The sequence below is a fragment of the Syngnathus acus genome, chromosome 2 (assembly GCF_901709675.1).
Source record: "Syngnathus acus chromosome 2, fSynAcu1.2, whole genome shotgun sequence".
NCBI classification, from domain to species: Eukaryota; Metazoa; Chordata; class Actinopteri; order Syngnathiformes; family Syngnathidae; genus Syngnathus; species Syngnathus acus.
The window spans coordinates 9,195,771-9,216,962 of NC_051088.1; the positions used below are offsets into that span (position 1 = coordinate 9,195,771).

Consider the following 21,192-nt stretch of genomic DNA (forward strand, 5'->3'; position numbering starts at 1 on the left):
CCTTTATATTCAGCAACAAGTCATCTCCTCTCAGCTCATCTGTTTGCCTCGCTTTCTCTCTCTCTAGTACTTGTTCCTCACTCTTTTAGGTTATCAACATAATCTATTCAAGCATCTTTTGGTTTTACTGTCATGCTACCTTTGCTCTTGTCTTGCTCTCAAAATTAATAGTAATACATGACAAATCACATAAAACCACAAATTGTCAGAAAGACAATCTTAAAGGACTTGGCAAGGGGACCAGAGGGTTAAGACTCACCTCAGTAGAAATTAGATTGAATTGGGAATGAAGGTTGGACAGAGTCCAGTCCGGTTCCAAAGCACTGACCTTAAACCTTGAGCAAGAAACTGATCCGCCCAACACCCAGGGGTCTATAGTGTTTGAAAGGCGGAAGCTTTAGCATTGACTGCATATGACAGTCAGTGTATTCGCGAGTCTAGTTGTGCCGATATTTTTGCTCACCTAACGTGGTATCGTATGTACGTATATAACGCTATTGTCTAAATTGTATACTAGAGCCTGTGGTCGTTTGTCTCATATTCACCTTTTGATGTCAAACCCAAATAGTCTACTAATACTAAAGGAATGTATTTGTACCTGAATTTGTTTCTTTGACTATTCCACCTCTTACTCAGTCAACATTAACTGCTCTCATTGGAGAACGGACCTCTGCTACGTTGAACTGTTGAGAGTGTCATATTTGTGCTTGCTTGAGCTGCACTGAACTAGAAGAAATCCAAACTGAATTTAGCCTTGCTTACTCAACTGAGACTCAGGTCTTCACCAAACTCTGTCAAAGTCAAGGTATGCCTGCCGCCCCCCAACTCAGTTTCTTTAGCCCTCATCAGATGAGTTTCATTGATGTTTCCCTGGATGTCCTTTGCTTCCAACCAAGGTCCTTTCCGCTCATTCTCACTCATATGCTGCCTTATCACTTCCCTAACAGGTAATAGAAAAGCTGTGGCAATGATGAAGGCGAAGTGCGGAAAAGAATGCAGACACTCTTTGATAGAGAGCGGAATACAAGTCAATGGTGAATACGTGATTGGGATGAAACGCAGTCTCCCTCTTTGTTACCTGTATATTTTATTTATATTTAGAATATATATTTAACTTTTATTCTTTTTATATACAGTAATATTAGTTCACCTAGACAGATATTTGAAGATTCCGTGCTGATTACACATCATGTCAAGTGATGTCAAAACAAACGAAAAAAAAAATCAAATTCTTCGAGCAAGTTCCACAAAACACTATTACTCTAATTAATACTACAAAATATCAATAATTCCTGGTGTAAATCCAGGAAGTATTATTTTTGTTGTTTTCGTCAGGAAAATTCCAATCGTTACAAGTCTGAGCACTTGAAATGTAATTATCACCATCTGCAGGTCTGGAAAATATATTATTGAATATGAGATTACAGCTTCAAATTTTAAAATGGGGCTTACGTGTTTACACTTTTATTATCTGTAAAACATGTTTACAGAGTCTTTGCCATCTGTCGAATACAGTATTTGGATATTCATGCTTTATACAATATGTTACAATTTTGACATAGCGCATTTCACAACAGCAGTGGGACAACCATAAAGACAGTCAAATGTAAAACAGTCAAATGAACCACAAATTCATATCCAGTAGTAGAACAATAACAACAAAGTCAGTCAAAAGCCAAAGAATGAAAATGGGTTTTCAAACGAGTTTTGAAGTTAGACAGAAAGAGGGCTTGCCTACCATTTAACAGGAGGTCAGTGTCACGGATCGGATGGAGCAGGGCGACCAAATGCAGCTTGGACCAGGGTTTATTCAGCAAAACAAACTAATAGACTCGGCAAACTGACATGACTTAATGAAATAACAAAAGGACTAACTGACAGGGACGCAAAACAAAGGACGTGAAGACATTAAGACAACAGGAACCAAACGACATCAAGACACCAACAACACACAATGATCCGACGGGGCGTGAGGGGCAGACAGGACTTATATACACGACAGGTAACAAGGGGCAGGTGAGAATAATCAAACTAATCATGGGCACACAGGAGGGGAGGGGCAAGCATACAGACAGAAACCAAGACAACAGAGACACTGTAACACGGCTGGGGACGAGACGTGACAGTCAGTCCCGAGGGAAGGACTGGCAATACATACATTAAAGGTTGAAGATATAACATAGAAAAAAATATATTCTTCTTTTATTAATGTTATCCATCTTACTCATCTAATTGTTGTTTTTGCAGTTTGTATTGGTGTTGTACTGCATTGCATGTTTCTAATATTTGCCTCTTATAGTTAAACATGACTTGGTTGAAGATGGAATGTTAAGAACCCTAAGGCCCCAGGTCTGTCTGTTAATATGAATAAGCCTGCCGAGGTGACCAAGTGACCAAGCAGCTGCAATCTTCTGTGTGCAGCAGTTTCATTTGTTCTTTAAGTAACAATGGACTAAATTAAAGGGAGCCTGGACCACATGAAAAATGGTACTGGAGCTCTATTTGTGAGATGGTATTGCCTACAATTACCTGTGTGTGTGCGTATATGCATGCATATGTCCTTTTTTAACTGTCCTACATTTAACCACGGTCAACATTTGTGTAGAACAAAAGGAGCCAAGGACAAGGTTTTGCAGATAGTCTCTTTCAACGCTCCCCCCCTCTAGGCACGTGCGAACCATAGCGGCAAAATTGAGGCATTAACATTACGAGGAGAATGTGCTGCGTCTGCCGCATGTTGTGTGCGTGTGTGTTCAGCGAGAAGTGTGTGTACGTGTGTGTTTGTGTGAGGGTGAAAATTGGCTGGCTGGCGAAGGTCTAGTATCAGTCAAACAGCCTTCTTCATGCATGAGGGACTGGCCTTAGCTAAGACCTCATGTGGAATGCCGATAGGCAAGTGAGGAAGATGAGGAGGCTGAAGAAGCCAAAATGGGTAATGCCTCCTCTCCTACGTATGTCAGCCCAAAGGACACTTCGACTGCAATCACTTGTTTGTTGATACTTTAGGGATTCACTGCCTTTGTGATCCAAGCCGCTATCATGACATGACCACCTTCACCACCTGCCTACTCTTTTGTGTGAGTTCTGTGGACTCCACTTAAGGCAACGTTGACATTGCTGGTCTCAATGCTTGCAATCAGACTCCAGCGTGAACATACATCGTGCGCCGAACACATGTCTGCCCTCACGAGTTACAGTTGCTCAAATTAAGCAGCAGCAATGGAAGGGGAAGAGAGATTTTTCATACCTTTTTTAAATCTTATTTTAGTCATAATCCATAAACCTCAAACTCATTTGACTTTAATAAATCACTCACCATAGCAGACTTCACAAAATATTAAAATCCAACACATCAACTTGACTTAAAGTGAGAAGTGTTGCAAGAAAGGAAGGCGGGCGGACTTCATAAATACAAATTGCAACCTGGATCTATAACAACAACTTTTTGGGCACTCAAAGTTCTTTGGCATTAATGACGTTTTGCAGGTTAAAGTGGCAAGATGAAGGTTAGAGCAGTGGTTCTTAACCTTGTTGGAGGTACCAACCCCACCAGTTTCATATGCGCATTCACCGAACCCCTCTTTAGTGAAAAATACAATTATTTTTTTCAAATTCAAGCCATGGATATTTTTTATTAGTGCACAAAATGAGCCGTGCATGATCAAGAACAAAACCAACACAATGCATGAACTCACATCAAATGACATACCTGCAAATCAGTGTGACTCCTGCTGTTGCCTTTGCGAGACCAGTTTAGATATGCGTCATCACAAATTTACATGATAAATCAGGTGTGTTCGGACCTCCGCAGTGGAGGCTCTGCTGAACCCCTGAGACCGACTCACCGAACCCCTAGGCTTCGATCGAACCCAAGTTAAGAACCACTGGGCTAGAAGCATAGTTTTAATGTTACATCATCAATAAGAACAATTAAATGAGTGCCTTAGTAAGAATTATTATTTGTGAATTTGTGTCAAAATGCATGACAAAATATTTCTTGGAACTTTGCCTCTCCAGCTCATAAACATTTTATGAAGTCAATAGTTTGACCCTGGCACTGATGTTTCTTTTTCCATTATTTCTAAGGGGGAACATTATTTTCTTGTCCGATTTATCCGCACAGCAATAGTTTGAACGTTAACATCAATCTCTCCAACAAATGAGCAATGATTGACAACAGATGATATCACAGAGTGGGAGACACGTACAGGGTACAAGTTTATGAGAGCACACAAATCACTCTTTCAGAATGTCAAGGTGGTCATAAGGCTCTCTGCTTTTGTGCTGAGTCAAAGCAACATTTTTAATCATCTTATGTATCTTCTGGAGGTCAACCCCTATTTGTGGCTCATTTATTAACCCCAAAGTGCTGCTGCTGGCAGTCTTTTAGCTTTCGGCATTCAGGTGTTGGAAGAGGTCGGGCATATTTATGTATGAATGTTGACTGGCATTTTTATAAGGTGACATGATCATGAATTATATGCCTTCTTTTTTTAAAATAAACAACTGGCGCAAATACATCATCGACCAACTGTCTACTCAGATAAGCACTGAGCACGTGTCACATGTGCCTCACACTTCTGAATTTTGGGGATTTGAATTTCAGCTCCGGCCTCCCTATGTTGAGTTTACAACCACACCCCGTGAATGCTATGCTATGCATGGGATACTCTACCTTCCCCCAAAAACATCAATATTGCATGATGCTTGTTGGTCGAGCACCCAAAATTGTGTATCAGTGTGGTTGTGCAGGTGTGGTTGTTTGTTTTTCTGTCTGTGCCCCAGTCCAGGGTTTACGCCACCTTTCACACAAAAATTCAACTGGTTTCCAGCTCAACTCGAGACCCTAATGAGGACAAGCGCTATAGAAAATAGATGCTCTGAGAATATTGTGAATTTTTCTATGACATCCTCTTTTTTATGTAGCATTATTGTTCTTACCAACCCATTATTTCTACGTAAGCCTTAAATAGGCATGCTTTAGCGTTTTATGGGCATGCATTAACAGATGGGTGTTTGTATTGCTCAAGAGCACATAGGAAGGCTGTACAAAGTGCATTTTGTCCCGATGTTTGTGCTTAGGTGTGAAGCAGGTTTTATATCGCTTTCCCTCAGTTTTGCCAACAAATTGCCACATTTTGATGAACATCCACTAAGAAATCGATTAAGCTAATAGCAACTGCCTTGAAAATATAATATGCGAGTGGAGCGTGTGTCAAGAAACAGTAAATGTCCTTGGCTGTATCAAATTAGGGAATTAGCTGTTACAAGATTGATTCTTTGTTGATGGCTGGATTTCTTCCAGTCTTTTGAGTCCATTGTGGCATTGGCATGTTTGATTGATAAATGGCCAGTTCTTGTTGTCCTGTATAAAATGATATGAGTTGAAGATAAAGATGTCTGTCGATTGATGGACTTGACCTTTTACTTTTTTCGCTAGGCTTGTGTGCATGTGACTAAACGTGTTGGTGTGATCCACCTTGCTGCTACAAAGTAGTTTAAAATGAACAGAGTCCATTAACAGCATTCTCTGTAAAAGGTGATCTGATGCTGACTCAGGTTCTGGAAGGTGGGGGTAATTCTTGAAGGACAGTCAGACAATGATAAAGTCTCCCCTCACAACCCCCTCAGTTCCCGGAGTAAGGGATTGTGGGATTGGCACCTCAACCCCACCCCTGCCCCTTTGCAAAAGGAAAAAGAAGAGCGGTGAAGAGGAATAAAGTGCTGATCGGGGAAATCTAGGCTGCTCACACTTGGGGGTCAAGGGGAAGACAAACCAATGTCAGGTTACAGTAAATATTTAACTCTGCAGGAAGAAGAGATGTCAAAAAACAGAGTGAGGAAACATAAAGGGAGATTGATGTTTAACTATACAGTAAAAAAAAATCCACTTATCGAAGCAAGTCACATTTTCCTCGCAAGTCATAATTCAAGCTTGTGTATTTGCCTTAAATGCATGTTGAAATGGTGGTGCCTTACCTTAATAGGCCAGCCATCCATCCAGTCACTTATCTTGTTCACGGTCGCATGCAGGGAGCTGAAGCCAGACATCCATTCACACTTGCATTCACAGCAAGTGGAACTGAAACACTCTGCCAGCACCAAAGTCAGGCAAATGCACAAAATAATTTCCATTTTTGTGGTGTCCACTTATGAGAACAAAGCAGACAGTGATGTAGTTAAATCACCATATTTTTCTAACAATGCAAATATTTTCAAGATGTGGACTTGAGCATGCTAAGGATTCCCTAGTGTGAGTGCAGCCTCACTGTTTTATGCATAACAGGTCAGAAGGTGATCAGCTGTAAGCTCCCATCCATTCAGGACCTGCTCATCTCCAGGACCCGGGGATGTGGAGGCCGGATTATAGCTGACCCGACTCACCCTGGAAACATCCAGTTCACCCTCTCCCTTCAGGCAGGAGGCTATTTGGACCAGAACTTACAGTTCGTTCAACAAATTCTCCCCTTGGCTTTTAGATTCATCAACATTAAATAAGTCAGAATAACTTAAATCTCAACACCTGCACTTGATGTCACATTGTTTAAGTTTATTGCATATTATTTTCATTAACTTTGTTTTTTGTTCATTGATATTCATGCTTCATGTTCAACCATCGGACTGAAAAACAATTCTGCTTGTGCATATACATTTCACTGACAATGCTAATAAAATCAATTCTGATTTGAGATTCTTCTTTGAAATAGTCAACAAAAGGCAAAAGGGTGGATCAGATATTGGCATTGCTATGGCGTACATTCAAGTACCTGCCCACTTTGTGACTGCAAGACCTGAAAAATGGCTGAGCAGTGACAACGAGAATTGCGTTTTGTGCAATACTAACATTTTGCATCACCTGCCAGCCAACCTCAGAGGGGTGGAGGAATTAACTGCTTCAGTTTCTTTTTGGAGAAACACCAACGCATTTTGGAACCAGGAATGTGCTGTGTTCAGGAACATTTGCAGGGTCTAAAACAAAAAAATCTGAGTCAGAGATTTGAGATTCAGTGTTAGCCAGCACGATGAAGAGAAAGAATCAAGATGCCCGCACACCAGCAACTGCCAATTCGAGGAAAGCTGCTTTCTCTATCAAATTAAAGTGAACAGCGACCCAATCAGAGCAAAGTTTATTTACATATTTAATATTAAGGAAAAACTCAATAGAAATAAAATAAATATAAATAATAAACATAAAACTAAAATAGTTTTACTTAAATTATCTTGCAAAGCCAAAAACGTGACAACAATGATTCCAGAAAATATCCTTAAATGTAGAAAGAAGAACCAGCCTTGCTCTCACTTAGCATGTCTTGATTTGGTCACATTTAGTAAACCACACCCATTACTACAATGTCGTATTGCTGGCTAAGTAGTTCCCTAACAGTAATTGAATGGGCAGCTAAGGCTGGAGGTTAAACAGACGTGTGAGCTTACTGGGAGGAAACTGGCCTTGAGTCCTCTAAACGATTCTAAATGGAGGGACCTCCTCACTGCTGACCTTTCTGAGATGGATTTTAATGCATAAAGTGGAATAAAGCTGAATTAATCATGTGAAGGGACTAGGTCATGGACAGAGGTGTACCGAAGATAGCACAAGGTGTGTGCATGGATGCCTGCGTGTGTGTGTGTGTGTGCGTGCGTGCGTGCGTGCGTGTGTGTGTGTGTGTGTGAGCTTTGTTTTAATTGTAAAATGGGCTTGTGAAAATATCAAAATACTCAATGATCAAAGTAAAAAAGCAAGGTCCCAAAGGAAACAGGAAACATGGCCTATGACAGCAATAACAACAATAAATTCACACACCCTGAATAAACCCAGGTAAATAAATACAAACAAATTGATGAGACAACGAGGTATATTTGGACAGGAAGCGAGTGGCTGGAGAGAGCTGACTGCTCGACAGAAAGAAAAGTGCTGACGAGAACAGGTGGAGATAAAAATGAGACGTAACATGAAACAAAAGTGAATCTTTGTAGTTAAAATGTGACAATACAAATCCAGCATATCCATGTTCTAAATGTATGTGTTTGAGCACAGCAGCTAACTAGCACATGCATGTGATCATGCAAAAACCAAGGTCAGTGAGACATACTGTATGCACGCACATGTGGGTGCAGCTATAAACAGTAATGGCTGTGCAGCGGAGTATGAGACCAGACTAACAACTCTACTGGCCCGCCTGCCGCCACAGATCAGCGCTGCCCTCACCATCGGACGTGACAGCCACAAGCGTCCGCGCTAAAATAGCCACCATACGGCTGTTACAAGCCTCAGTAACAGAGCTCTGCTTACGACGGCTGACGGCATCACATTTCAGCCCCGGCTGGCAGAACTCAAAGATGGAAGGCAGGAGAGAGAGGAAAAGAGATATCAAACGTTGGTTGATCTTTGATTTGTCTGGGTTTTCTCTGAATTTTTTGAAAAGGACATACAAATATGCCAATCCTTGGCATCATAAAACCTTTGTCCACTTTTTAAAGTTACATTGGTGATTCATAAACTACAGCTGGTAGATTAGAATTTGTTTTGAGTAATAGTATTGACTTAATTTTTTACTTTAATTTGAAAACTTGAAGCATAAAGTGGCCATTTTTGGTGGTAGTAGTATTTCAGTCGAACAAATTCTACATTTCTACTACATGACATCATCTTTAGTCGATGTCTCCGAAGATCAAAAACCAGAACGGAATAGTTCAAGAATCTCTTGTGAACAAATGGCTCAGTGAACTACATTCAGGGCACAGAACACAAAAGTTTGATTTAAAGCATATATCATTTTAACCTGGTTTTTAAAAAGTTTATTTTGGGGCTCTCATGTCAAATCTCTGAACAGTTTCTGAGAACCAACAAACTATCTCACAGATTAACAATGTGTGCTAAAGGGGACAATTCAAATAAATCCTCAGATTCGTTTTGTGATTAAATGTTTGTTATTTAAAAAAAATAAAATAAATGCTTGAAATTTTATTTTCGGGCTGAGTAGCTACGAGAGTTCACCTGTCTGAAGTATTTCACAGACAAATTTAATGAACAGCAAATTCTGCCAACATGAAAATAATAGTACATTTGCTGATAATACTGGCACTGCCAGTCTAAACCTTGACTCTACATGTTTAGTATTTCAATGGATGACTGTCACAACCATCACAATAAAATGTTAGCTTAAAGCGTTCTAGGTTCTACATTTACTGTCAAAGGGAATCTTTCCTTTGCGATAGCGGTTGTACTACCCATTTTATTTTAACCACCATCTTGATGTATTCTTTCTTTCCAGCTGAATTGCGCTTTGTTGGTTTCATCAGGATAGATAGAGGGTGAAAGATAGTGTAAAATGTTTGTGCTGCCATACACTCCAACAGTACGAACAGGTGAGGGAGAAGAGTGACTGAGTGAGGAGGAAGTGGGGAGAGATTTAAGGTTTCAAGAAGCCACTTTGTATTATCAGGCAGCCTCAGGCTCTGCAGAGTTTGCCGCGGGCCCAGAAGCTGCTGTTATCTCACCTATATCTCAACAAATTATCCCAGCCAGACCCCACAGCCTTTCATCAGCCACGTCTCACCATGTCCGCAGGAGCAGGCCCAAAGCCTCAAACCACCCCTTACCAACTCACCTCTTTCTTTTTATAATAGCTTCAGCTCAGCTCACTTTATCATTCAGCTGATATTTTGTTCATCTTCTGGGAAGTGGATGTGCAACTTAAAAAATCTTCCTTCAGAGACCAAAGTCTCTTCAATAAGGTTTTTTTCATGATTGACACCTTCAGTTTGGCTATAATTCACTTAACAACACACACTCATTTATTGTTTGACTTTGTAACATGGCGTGAACCTGGGTATTCTGCAGCAATCTGTAATTTCACATGATTATTAATTATCAAAATTCATTGGTCCAAATAATCCACACTCAGTATCCATGAACGAAAAAGACAAGCCGAAATATTTTCATTTGGAAAACGAGGCCTACTAGGCTGTAGGCAACAGCAGCTCTGTGTGTTCATGCCTGCTCATTCATGCTCAATTGACTGTGTGAGACACTGAAACTGAACAACCTGCCTAATGGATTCTACTCAGTTCTAATTCACAGAGAAAGGATCACCTGGTGGATCCTGCTGGGCCCTGAGCAAGGAGAAATGAACAGATAAATGCGTGTCGTGTATTTTGTCGTGTTTGAACACACAGCTACTGCATCTACAAGCCACAAAATTTCCTCTGCATTTTCTATACCGCTTGTCCTGTATAAAGTCTATGCAGGTAGACTTAAGGCAAGGGACAAGTTCCAGCCTGTACTGGCCACCTGTCAATCACAGAGTAGCATTCACATTGTATTTCTCATGTCCAGTAGCAATCTGCTTTGGCATCCCTCCATTCTTTGAACTGCATGTCCAGGTTGGACACCTGTGAATGTGCTCATTCATGAGTCGTTGTGTCCCTCTATAAGCAGGACTTGTGCAAGCTTTATACTGGACAGGAGTGACCTTGACATTAAGTACAGTGCTTCTTATGAGATGTATAAAGGGTAAGACAATGCTTTTCTCAGCCTAAAGGTCTTTGATGGATGAATGACATTAAAAACCAAATGACTCTCCTGGATGTTTTCTTCCTTCCTCAACAATGAAGCACATGGAGAGCAAGTCTTTTTTAATTCTGTATTAAATGAATCCAGTAAAATTAATGAATTTAATACTAATACCGTGCTTCTGGCTGAAGACGTTAGGGAACGTGAGAGAACAAATTTTGCAGTGAATGATAACCTCTCCGGGACCAGTAGCAAAAATGAGACGTTTCCAGTCATGGGAGCAGTAGACCACAGCGTAATTAATATTCACAGACGCATTTTGAGTGACATTTCAGTTGGCATCCTGACGCCCAGTCATGCAGTGTCGGCGGATTTGCTTCAATGGTGACTGTTGCATGCTAAAATAAAAGAAAGGACGAATAATTTACACCACAAGTTTTGTGATGGGATCAGTCCATTGAAAACTGTAAAGCCCCCAGCAGAATCATACATGACATCTGTTGTTAAATCTGGGTATGAACAGTGGCTAACATCCTTCTGTTGTACACGTGTCCTGTTGAATTTAGTTGGGGATAATAAATATATCATCTTCACTGCACCCTACCAAGTTTCCTCTTAATTGCGAATCATTTTTCCCATAACTTCCTTTGAGCTTTGCAAGTTTCCAACATATTATGAGTGTTAAAGTGACGGGGACGTACCTTTTATAAGCACTGATGAGGCTTTCAGCCTGCTGTGTGATTTAGTGGGCCGGGTTTGGCCAATCTGTGTGGCTGCCTAAATTATGGGCCGCAGACAGGCCCAGTGTAATGTGTCAGCTGCAAATCAATGAACACATCTAAATATAGACATGTCTCACGTAACGCTGACACAATCACCACCATCGCCACCACACACATCGTTTCTACATTTCAATACAAACTCTGCCAATGGATGATAGAGTCGGAGTGACAAATGAGTTGAGATGATGTGTTGCCTACACTACACTCCCGTTGTACTCCTGCCCAAGTACTCTTGAGCAAGATAAAGAATTGTATAAAGTAGCTGTTTACACTCTCAAATGGCACAATAGAGAAAGTCAAGACATTTTTTCGAAATGGGTTCCTATTGTATTCATATTTTACTGGAAAATGCCAAAATCCAAGGATTGCAGCAAGCCTCGGGCTTGAATGGTTCACGTAGCTTGAATCATTGCGTGTACTTGAGCCCTTTAAGCATGATAAGAATGATGTTACACGAGTGCCAGAATTTTGGAATTTTTGCTGACCTATTTTTACTGATGGCAGAAAATCTCAAAACCTACTGTCGTATCAATATATCTTCCCTCCAGTTAGACTAACCACAAAATACACTCTCACACATTGTCCTATGTATGTCACACATTCTCTTGGCCCTTTGTATTTGCCCCCTGGGTCTTTAATACTCTTTTCACATTTACTGTTTGCAGGCCTGCCACGGGCAACCATCAGAGAGATTAAAAAGATTCATACAGTGTGTCCACTCTGCTTCCCTGCCATCAGGTAATGCTGAAAAAAAATACATGAATCTCCAAGGCCATTTCACATGGCAGCTCAAGAAATGGTCTGCTGGGAACTTTCACGGCATCACCGGGAGGGTTAGGTGAAGTTCAAAAAGAAAACAAAAACAAATTAAATATTTAGGAATTCAGAAGCAGTCAGACATGCAGCAAAAACTGATACAAAATTATTCACACTCCTATTCAAAGCTGGACTACCTGGAGAAATTCTATGTAAGATCTACAAATTCCACACAGAAAGATCCGAGATATCCCCAACAACTGAAAATGTGTGTCAATTTCTAGTTGGCTTCATTGACCACGGTGCTGACACAAGATGTGAATTTTGCTGCCCACTGCTCCTCTGGGACAGTTTAAATGCAGAGAACACATTTTGCTTAGCTTTGTGGAGATGAGAAATAAAATACCTTTACCTTAAAAGGGATGTACCCACGGGGCTTCAAATTTGAGCCGGTAATTAGAGATGGAGAGGTCGCTAATGCGGATGACTGATAACTGAACATTTTTTGCCCTTTTCCTTATCACATGTATTTGTGTTTTTTGCAAATATGATGTTTTCATGCAATGCAAGAGCTTAATTAAATGAATTCTCAAAAGAACTGAAATGCAAAGTTCTTATAAAAATCAGTTTAGATTTAAGTACAAAGAAATCCAACAATGTCAATATTCACTAAACATGCACAAACATGTCAAACCTGCATTTCAGTAATTAACACTAAACAGAAAAATTAAGCTCAATCCTCGAGATTTACTTGATTACAAGAACAAATAGGGGCAATAAAACATGTTGGGGTTTTTTACCTTAAAATAGGGCTATTGAATTATGAATTCACTTGGGCCAAATTTTAAAATCAAGAAATGTTGCAAGGCCATACACATTAGTAAATTGACGGTTTTCATTTTAAATTTTACATTTCAAAGTTGAAACGGACGGGTTGTTTTTCCCCAGTATCTTGCTGCACCTGTTTTCAGCACCGCTAGCGACATTTGAAAACAACACAGTCAGCAATGTAGATATAGCTACTCAAGTGCTGCATTCACTGTATCAAACACTTCAGCAATTTTGGAAGTTTTGAAAACCGAAATACGAAACTGGAATCCATTTGATTCAAGCAGGCTGGATCACAGGCTGGGCCACTCGGGGGTTGGTTCTGGGCTGCATGTGGCCCGCGGGCCGCCATCTGATACCCTTGTGATTCTAAATGTGTTTCTTTAAACTTTATTTGGTAGAACCATTACATAAAATCTGTGGTCAACCCCACCAAACATTGCAGCGATGACCTCAAACAAAGTAACCAGCAAACAAGGCCTATTCTCAGGTCCAACATGAGTGACCTCTGACCTTGCAAATGTTCTGCTGGACAAATGAACGAAAACAGTGAATGAACTGAAGCATCACCACCAGCAGCAGCAGCAGCAGTAACAGTTTCATTCATTTCTCCCCTCAAGTGTTCCCCGCCCGGTCACTCCCACTCTGACGCCTTTACCCCCCACCCCCCTAAACGCTCCCAATGCCACTTGGGAGGCTATTTTTTGCCACTCTTCACTAAATAAGGCTGTGTCCCATGGCCATGATAGCTGGCTGGTGAAGGGGTGTGAGCCCCTTGCGCGTACCTTGGTATAAAAACGCTGGGACGGCGGGGTTTTCCTCTGATCGCCCTCCACCTCTCTCTCTCTTTCTGTCACTTTTGCTTGTCCCGCTTTCCCATAATGACGTCCTTTTAACGCCATTCTGTCTAACCTGCTTTGCTCAATCTTTAACACTCTGCTGTTCAAATAGTGACCCAGATGCTTTTTCCAAAACCCTCTGAGAGTGAATTTATTTTGGAGGCTATTATAAATTATTATCGGCTTTTTTGGGGGGTGGGGGATGACTTTTTTTTTCGAAGGGGTGCCTGAGAAGAATGATGGCTAAAGGACGAGAAGGCCAACGAAAAGAGTAAGCAATAATTGAGATTTTCTCAAAGAATTCAATGCTACTGATCATTTAAAGCAATACATTTTAGTCATGAAATCAACCTCGCCTTAAATCTAATTATATTTATTAGTTAATTATGAGAATGTGTTTAATCCATTTCTGCTAAAAGAGGAAACCATATGATTGTGTTGCATTTTATTGGATTGTGTTTTCCTATTTTAATATCTGGGAAAAATCCCAAGTACTAAAATTTCATGCATTAGTTTTATTATTTAGTATTTTATTATCTACTGTCATTTTGGACATGCACTTATTGATGTGCACCAAGAGGCCTATTCTCCACTGCCGCACGTTACTAGATTTTTTTTTCTTCCAATTTTTGTCACATTTTTGCTTTTTATTCATCACTTGACACCATTGCTCCTTAGTTTTTCTTTGTCTTAATTGTTCCATCCTGCATAACCCCCCCCCCCGCCCCGTCGCTACCACCATTCCCTTCTTGTCTTCATTTGTCCTTCAGCTCCGTCAGCGTTCACTCACTATCTCGCTCCGTCTCCTTCTTTCCTTCCTCATCCACCTCATCTGCTTGTCCTCTGTCCAATGTGGATGGACAGCTGACACATTTCACTGCTCAGTCATCACTTCACAACCATTCCTCTTACTCAAGCCTCTCAGAGGGTATTGGCTCCTTTTTTGCCATCAATTTCTGCCTCCACTGGGTCACCCTCCACCTTCTCGTTTCCCCCCTTCTTTTCTTCCTTCTTTCCTTCCTTCCTTCTTTCCTGCCTCCTCCTCCTCTCTCATTATAACCATCAAGTGAGAGAGAGAGCGAGAGAGAGGCAAGGCAAGTCCCATGACCCTTTCCTTTTCTCTCCTGTCCTCTCTTTCACTCCTCTTCCTCTCCGCATCCTTAAACTCTCCATCGCTGATTCAGCTCCCAGCAAGGAAGAGGAGGAGAGCCACCGCCTGCAGCGACCGCCTCACTCTGTACGGGCCGCCAGCCTCCTCTGGACCACTTGGATTTCTGGTAGGTACGCAAGTGTCTTTTTTGTTGCATGATAAAAAACAAAGTGGACTTATTAAGCATCTGTGCTCAACTTGTGCGTATGTGTGACAGTGTGGAGTTGAATTTTCTTTTAAATCACTCCCCTAGCTTAGTTGTCATCATGTGTGACCTGCAGCCAATTTTACATACATTTGAGACATCCTGTGTCCGATTTGTCGTGCAGTGCACGTGGTTGAAAATGCTGCCTCGGCATATTTAGTTGGGGTGAAAAGGTCAAGGGTTGCATTTGTGTCTTTTAATTAGCTTAAATAGTATCGCTGTTTTGCTTGAGATTTAAAACGTACTAAGAAATGTCAAAACTCACTAAGCAGGTTTACATTCATTTTAACTTGCAGTGAGACAGTGGAAATGCTACAGAGAATAAGGAAGCTATTATGTTAAGTCAGTGGTGTGCCCTGTTTGCATTTATTGGAGAGGTGCTTCAACAATCCCATCAATCACAATCTTATCAATTGGTATTTACACGTTCATTATTCTCCTCTTTCAAAAATCCCAAATCCAAAAATAAATGTCCTCCCATGCCATGGTGACCTTAATTCATGCTATTTATCTAGACCTCATCTCCATCCACGGACACGTGAGTGTGACTCTCCACAGGGGGGAAGAGAGGTTTAATAATAGTTTGAAGCAAAGTTTCTAAAAGTGTAATGCATGTCCTTCCATTCCGTTCCCTCACTTACACGGGCTAATTTTACCCATGTTGAAAATACCATGGAGATCAATGGTGGTCAGCTGTCTTGTCAAAGCTCCTGCGGAGATGCTGGAGGAGGCAAAGTGTCAGCTGTCCACCATGGCTGTGCTGCTTATAGTCGACATGCAGCTGTTAGCGGCCATAGTGTGCAGGTACTGAATGTGCACTGGTGCTAGGCTGTGAGTTTGACTTTAAATATAAATCCTGAAAGCGCAAGGAAACAGCATGACAGCAGATAATGTCATTGCAGGAGTTCTGACTGGAAAGTATAATTTCTTGCTGAATTGATTTTGCTTGTAAGTTTGGTAAGTTGCCTATTAAGTCTATATTCTAAAATCGAAAAGTGGAGTACAATGAACATAAAACCAGCATTTTTTAAAAAAAGCAGTTTTGGGTTTAACAAACAAATGGGTATATCGCAGAAGGTCTTCTGAGAATTGGGTTCAATCAACATTTGCGAAAAATAAAAATGTATTTAAATGTCTTCTTTTGGCAGGGCATTTAACCTCAACCTGGCAGGTTGAAACATTTTCTTTTTTAGTTTGTATTGTTTTTACCATACTGTATCTTTTTTTTTTTTAAATGTCTTTAATCACGCCTCAGAAGAGCTTTAGTTTTTACTCCCAGCGTTTGACCCTTTACGAAACTCAATAAAAAGCTCAAAATGTTTTTTTTTAGTTTTTTTTATTATATCATATATAATCACGATGGTGTCGCGGTGCCTTATTTTGGTGCATGCACCGAGGGTTCACTTTCGACTCAGCGACAGTGTTAAATATGAGAGAAAATGTCTGTCATTGACTAGCGACCAGTATAGGGTGTTGCCTGCCTTTTGCCTGAAGACAGCTGAGATATGCTCCAGCTCATCAGCGACCTTCAACGGGACGCGCAGTACAGAATATGCACGGATTGATGAATATGTCAAGATCATTATGCTTGCCTTTTCCTGATTCTTGCCACCTTTCTTCACTAAATGGACTTCCTAACTCATTCAGGTCCTGAATGATCCATTTTCACTTCTTGCCTCATAAAGGTGTCAATTATGAGTCGATAATCTGAAGATTTCTTGAGTTTACATAATGGAAATGATTTGTAGACTAGTAGCACTTAGAAATCTATTTTGCAAATCAAAGTGAATACTTCAATAAGTTGACCTTTTTGTACCAAAGTTTTGCAACATAATTCGACATGGGCTGGCGCGAGGTTGCTGGCGTAGTGTGTGATTTTGTCCCATGTTCCGTCGCATGCACGTGACTCTACACTCATTGACCAGTTGATTTAGTAAACCTTTGTTCCTTCCCTGGGAAAGCGAGTGAGAACGAAAGGAAGAAAGGAATGAGAGAGGATGAGTGTGATTTATGGTCGAGACTTTTAGTTTAATTACTGGGCGGGCAGCTCTGATGTGCGCTGCCCCCATGGCACTATTTACACAATATTTGAAAAAAAAAACACACACAACAGGGGGTGTTGTGGGGGCACAGTGGATGATATATTCATGTAGTTTTCACGGATGCAGTTGATACACTGAACCAATTTATGTTCAAAGCATGGGACACAAGACACGATTTGACAAAAATGCAATTTTCACAATCGTTCTATTTATGTCATGGATTAAAATAAATGTGCCATTATTCATGAGTGTTATTCATGAGAATATTGTGTTGTGTCAGCAGTTTCATATTGGCGTTGAAGGTGAAAGTTTCGCACGTAAAGACTCTTGTCTGCATTGTTGTAAATGTTCTATCGGTGCAATCCAACACTTGATGGAGAAGCACAACTGGAACAGCTGTTCCATCCAATTTAATCTCACACACACATGCAAATTTTGCAAATCACCCTTTTTCGTTCCCAGTGATAATTAAATGCCTAATGCAGCAATGGTTCAATTCATTGAAAGAACAACTCGGCCTTTGTACGTTTGCTTATAAATTGGTATTGATCTCTGAGAAAATGGTTTGTGCACTTGTGTGTGTGTGTGTGTGTGTGTGTGCACTTGCGCGTGTACTTGTCTGCTTTACTCACTAATTCTCTAAATGTCCTGTCATCATCACTGCCATCATCAGGTATATGTCTTTTTAGCATACTGCTAAAGAGGAAGAATTGAGAACAATCGCTCTCGGGATGAGCTACTGCATGCCGGACTCAAACTTTTGTGCAAGGGGGAGAGGAAGGCGGCAAGCAATGACGAAAGAGAAATACAGACTGCAGAGGCAGCACCTGGACTATGCTGACTGAAGGAAGGGAGAGGGGGAGTAAAGCATTCCTTCCTTCCTTTCTTCTTTATACTCTGCCCTGCATCAGGGGGTGGGTGCAGAGGCGTAGTTGGGGAGATAGGGAGGGAGGGAGGGAGGTTAGTATGTGCCCGTATGTGCGTGCGTGCGTGCATGGTGGAGTGGGGCAAGCCAACATCTGCCAGTAGGTAAGTGCAACATCTCCCTCATTTTCCTCTTTTCAGCACCCCTCCCCAACATTCAACCACCACCACTACTGGGGTGTGACACTCAAGGTGAAGTGTGTGACAATGCTGATTGATGGCATGCTCACCAGATGTTATAGTAAGGTTTAGCCCTCCACAATATATAGCCCTGCAATTTTAGTACCATGACTTAAGTCTGGGTTTTGGTCTGCCCCTGCACCATATGTCAGGCACTTTTAGTCGTCAACTAATACTGCATTTAACCATTTAGTTTTAGGCCTACAGTTTTTGCACTGCATTTTTAGTCAGGCAGTCATCAGTTTTATCCTGGGTGAAGTTACAGTTTAGACTCTCGCCTTTTCATGTAGATTCAGCTCTTTCCAACTTCGCTTACCATACAGCTTTAGGCAACATTTATTGGGCCACATATTTGTAGACGGTGCAGATGTAAAAACGGATTTTTTTTCAAGCCTGTTGTTTGGAAATTTGTTTTGTCTCGTTGCGCCATGCTGGGTGCTGAGTGCTTTTTCTTTACATGTGTCCAGCGCACCTGACAATTTGGTGGCTGAAAGTAGACGAAACATCAAGCCTGCCGGAACCACTTCTAAGTTTTAGCATGGGTAGTGTAATGCAATTTTAGTAAATTGGATCAAGGAGCAGGTAGGATGGATGTCATTGTGTTTCATTCATAAATATCACAATGGCGTACATTGAACGTCCTGAATTATTATAATCAATTCATTGAAAAATCATAGATATTATTATCATATTTATGATTTATTTTTAAAATCATCCTATTTTTGCCGACACTGCTATGGAGGGCGGTGGTCAAGGGCTGGGGGTCATACACTATGCAGGTTCTAAGTACTCATCAACTGCCCACGTCACAGATCTGTGATCCCCTACTGCCTACTGCTTTTTGGGAGTCACTCATGGAGGTCTGCTTGCATTTCTTTATAGATGCACTTTGCTCACCTCAACCTGCTGCAAGATTCATTCAAAGCAGTATCATCTTCCATCATGTCAAAGTCTATTTTAGCACACTATAATTGAAAAAAAAATAGTCTTGTCATTTACACTGTGCCTCATACCAGACTTGCACTGGCCACAAAAATACACCCCTTGGTCCTTAGTTAAGTCTTAAATGCATATTGTTTCTGTCTTGCCACTTAAGTGACTGCTAAATCACAAAATAAATATTTGGCTGATTTAAAAAATATTTTTGGAACCTTTGGTCTTAAAGTGGATACGTACATTTTTCTAGGTTTTTTTTTCATTCTGTCTATATGTTTGAAAACAAAGCTTGTTTAAAAAATGGAAAGTGTAAATGGTTGTTTGTCTATATACTATGTGCCCTGTGATTGAGTGGCAACCAGTTCAGGTAGTGTACCGGCTCTCATCCTAAGTCAGATGGGATAGGCTCCAGCTCCCCTGTGACCGTAATGAGGATATGATGGATGGATGGATGGATGGATGGATGGATGGATGGATGGATGGATGGACGGACGGACGGACGGACGGACGGACGGCAAACCTTTAGTAATGGTCCGTCTTTCATCTCATAAGTTTAGTTATTCATTTTGGTCTTTGGTTTCTTTTCTTGGCTTTAACTAAAGTACTGCGTTTTTGGTCAAAATAGGGCTGTTGTCTTCTCAGCGGTTTCAGTAGACCTCTTTAACTGTTCGCCACCGATGTTGTCCTGGGGCCTCTCACCAGCTGGGATAGGCTCCAATTAGCCATAACGCTGAATCGGTTAGATGTACAGATGGACGCATGCCTCGTGGGTGGTTCTGATCCAAGGAACCTGGACCTGATGTCACCAAGGACTGTGGCCCACTTGGGGGACATACTTCTTTATATGCCCATATGAACAAGAGCAGCTATGGAATGTAAAGAAGTATGTATCTCAGGTCGGGACATTTGACAACCAACAGAACAAATTTGTTCATCACAAAGCTGTCAGGGAAATGTAACATTGTGACTGGAGAATGAGTAGTCTTTTATTTCAACAAATCTGCACTATGGGTATCCGCCCCGATGAGGTCCGATTGAATCCAATTCAAATGGATCAATTCGCTATTGCAGAAATACCCACAGAGTAGCAAAATGGAGATGCTGCGACAGCACTGGTCAGCATTGTCTGCTAGCCTGTCATAGATGGTGTTTTGGAGGAACCCTTTCAATGTCCCATTTAAACTTCATTTCACTCCCCTTTTCTATTATGAGCAACTGGAGAAGTTTCCCATAGCATTTGGATTGTTCTGCCTCATTTTCACCACAAATAAACATGCCGCTGATAGACAAGAGTTTCCTGTTAAGGTCGTGGTGATTAAATGCTTGCTTAATGGACAGCACGGGCCACGCATTTGCTGGGAGTGAAGGAAGAGCCGTAGCCGTAGTCTGCTGGGGTGTACTGTAAGTTTAGACTCCTGTCTGTAGTCACCCAGTCTGCATCTGAAAAATACTCAAAATACTGGCCTGGTTGAAAGCTTCATTTTATTTTTGAACAATCAACATTGACCATGGCTATGTACAATAGATGTTATATTTCACCTCGCTTGGGTTGAGCTAGCCCAAAAAACCACTCCCTCACAACGCCCCTCAAAACAACTAACCCTAACCCTAACCCCCCCCCCAAAACCACTCCCTCACAACGCCCCTCAAAACAAATTTTCCATTTTTTCTAACTCGGGACTATTTTGATTACAGTGAAAAATATTTTATCCTAAAAAAAATCTGAATTCTTTTATTCTTGGTATCACTTCATTCTTTTAATGTTATGACTTTTTAACACAACTTAATTTTGATAACATTCTGACTTTTTATGGAGAAATTTGAAGTTTTGTTTTATTAACATTGAAGTAGTAGCCCATCTCATAGTGCGACAAATGTTTCTTTACATTTTTGTTTGTTTTTTGTTTGTTTTAAATACCAGCGTGGTTTTAAAGCAAACAGAAAGTCACAGTCACAAAGTGACAATTAAAATAAAATTGCTGATCAAAATTAGAAATCCAACAACACAGGACGCACTTCCCATTTACAATCTCAAAG

General features: G+C 40.9%; 1 long non-coding RNA gene across 1 annotated transcript; it reads right to left on the reverse strand.

The window, feature by feature from the left end:
• Positions 1 to 1,932: 1,932 nt before the first annotated feature.
• On the reverse strand, positions 1,933 to 20,381 carry LOC119117416. Its single transcript, XR_005096517.1, has 3 exons — positions 20,372 to 20,381; positions 15,824 to 15,828; positions 1,933 to 2,095 (listed from the first exon to the last, which is right to left on the reverse strand). It is a non-coding gene; the product is annotated as an uncharacterized LOC119117416 (long non-coding RNA).
• Between the last annotated feature and the right edge of the window lie 811 nt (positions 20,382 to 21,192).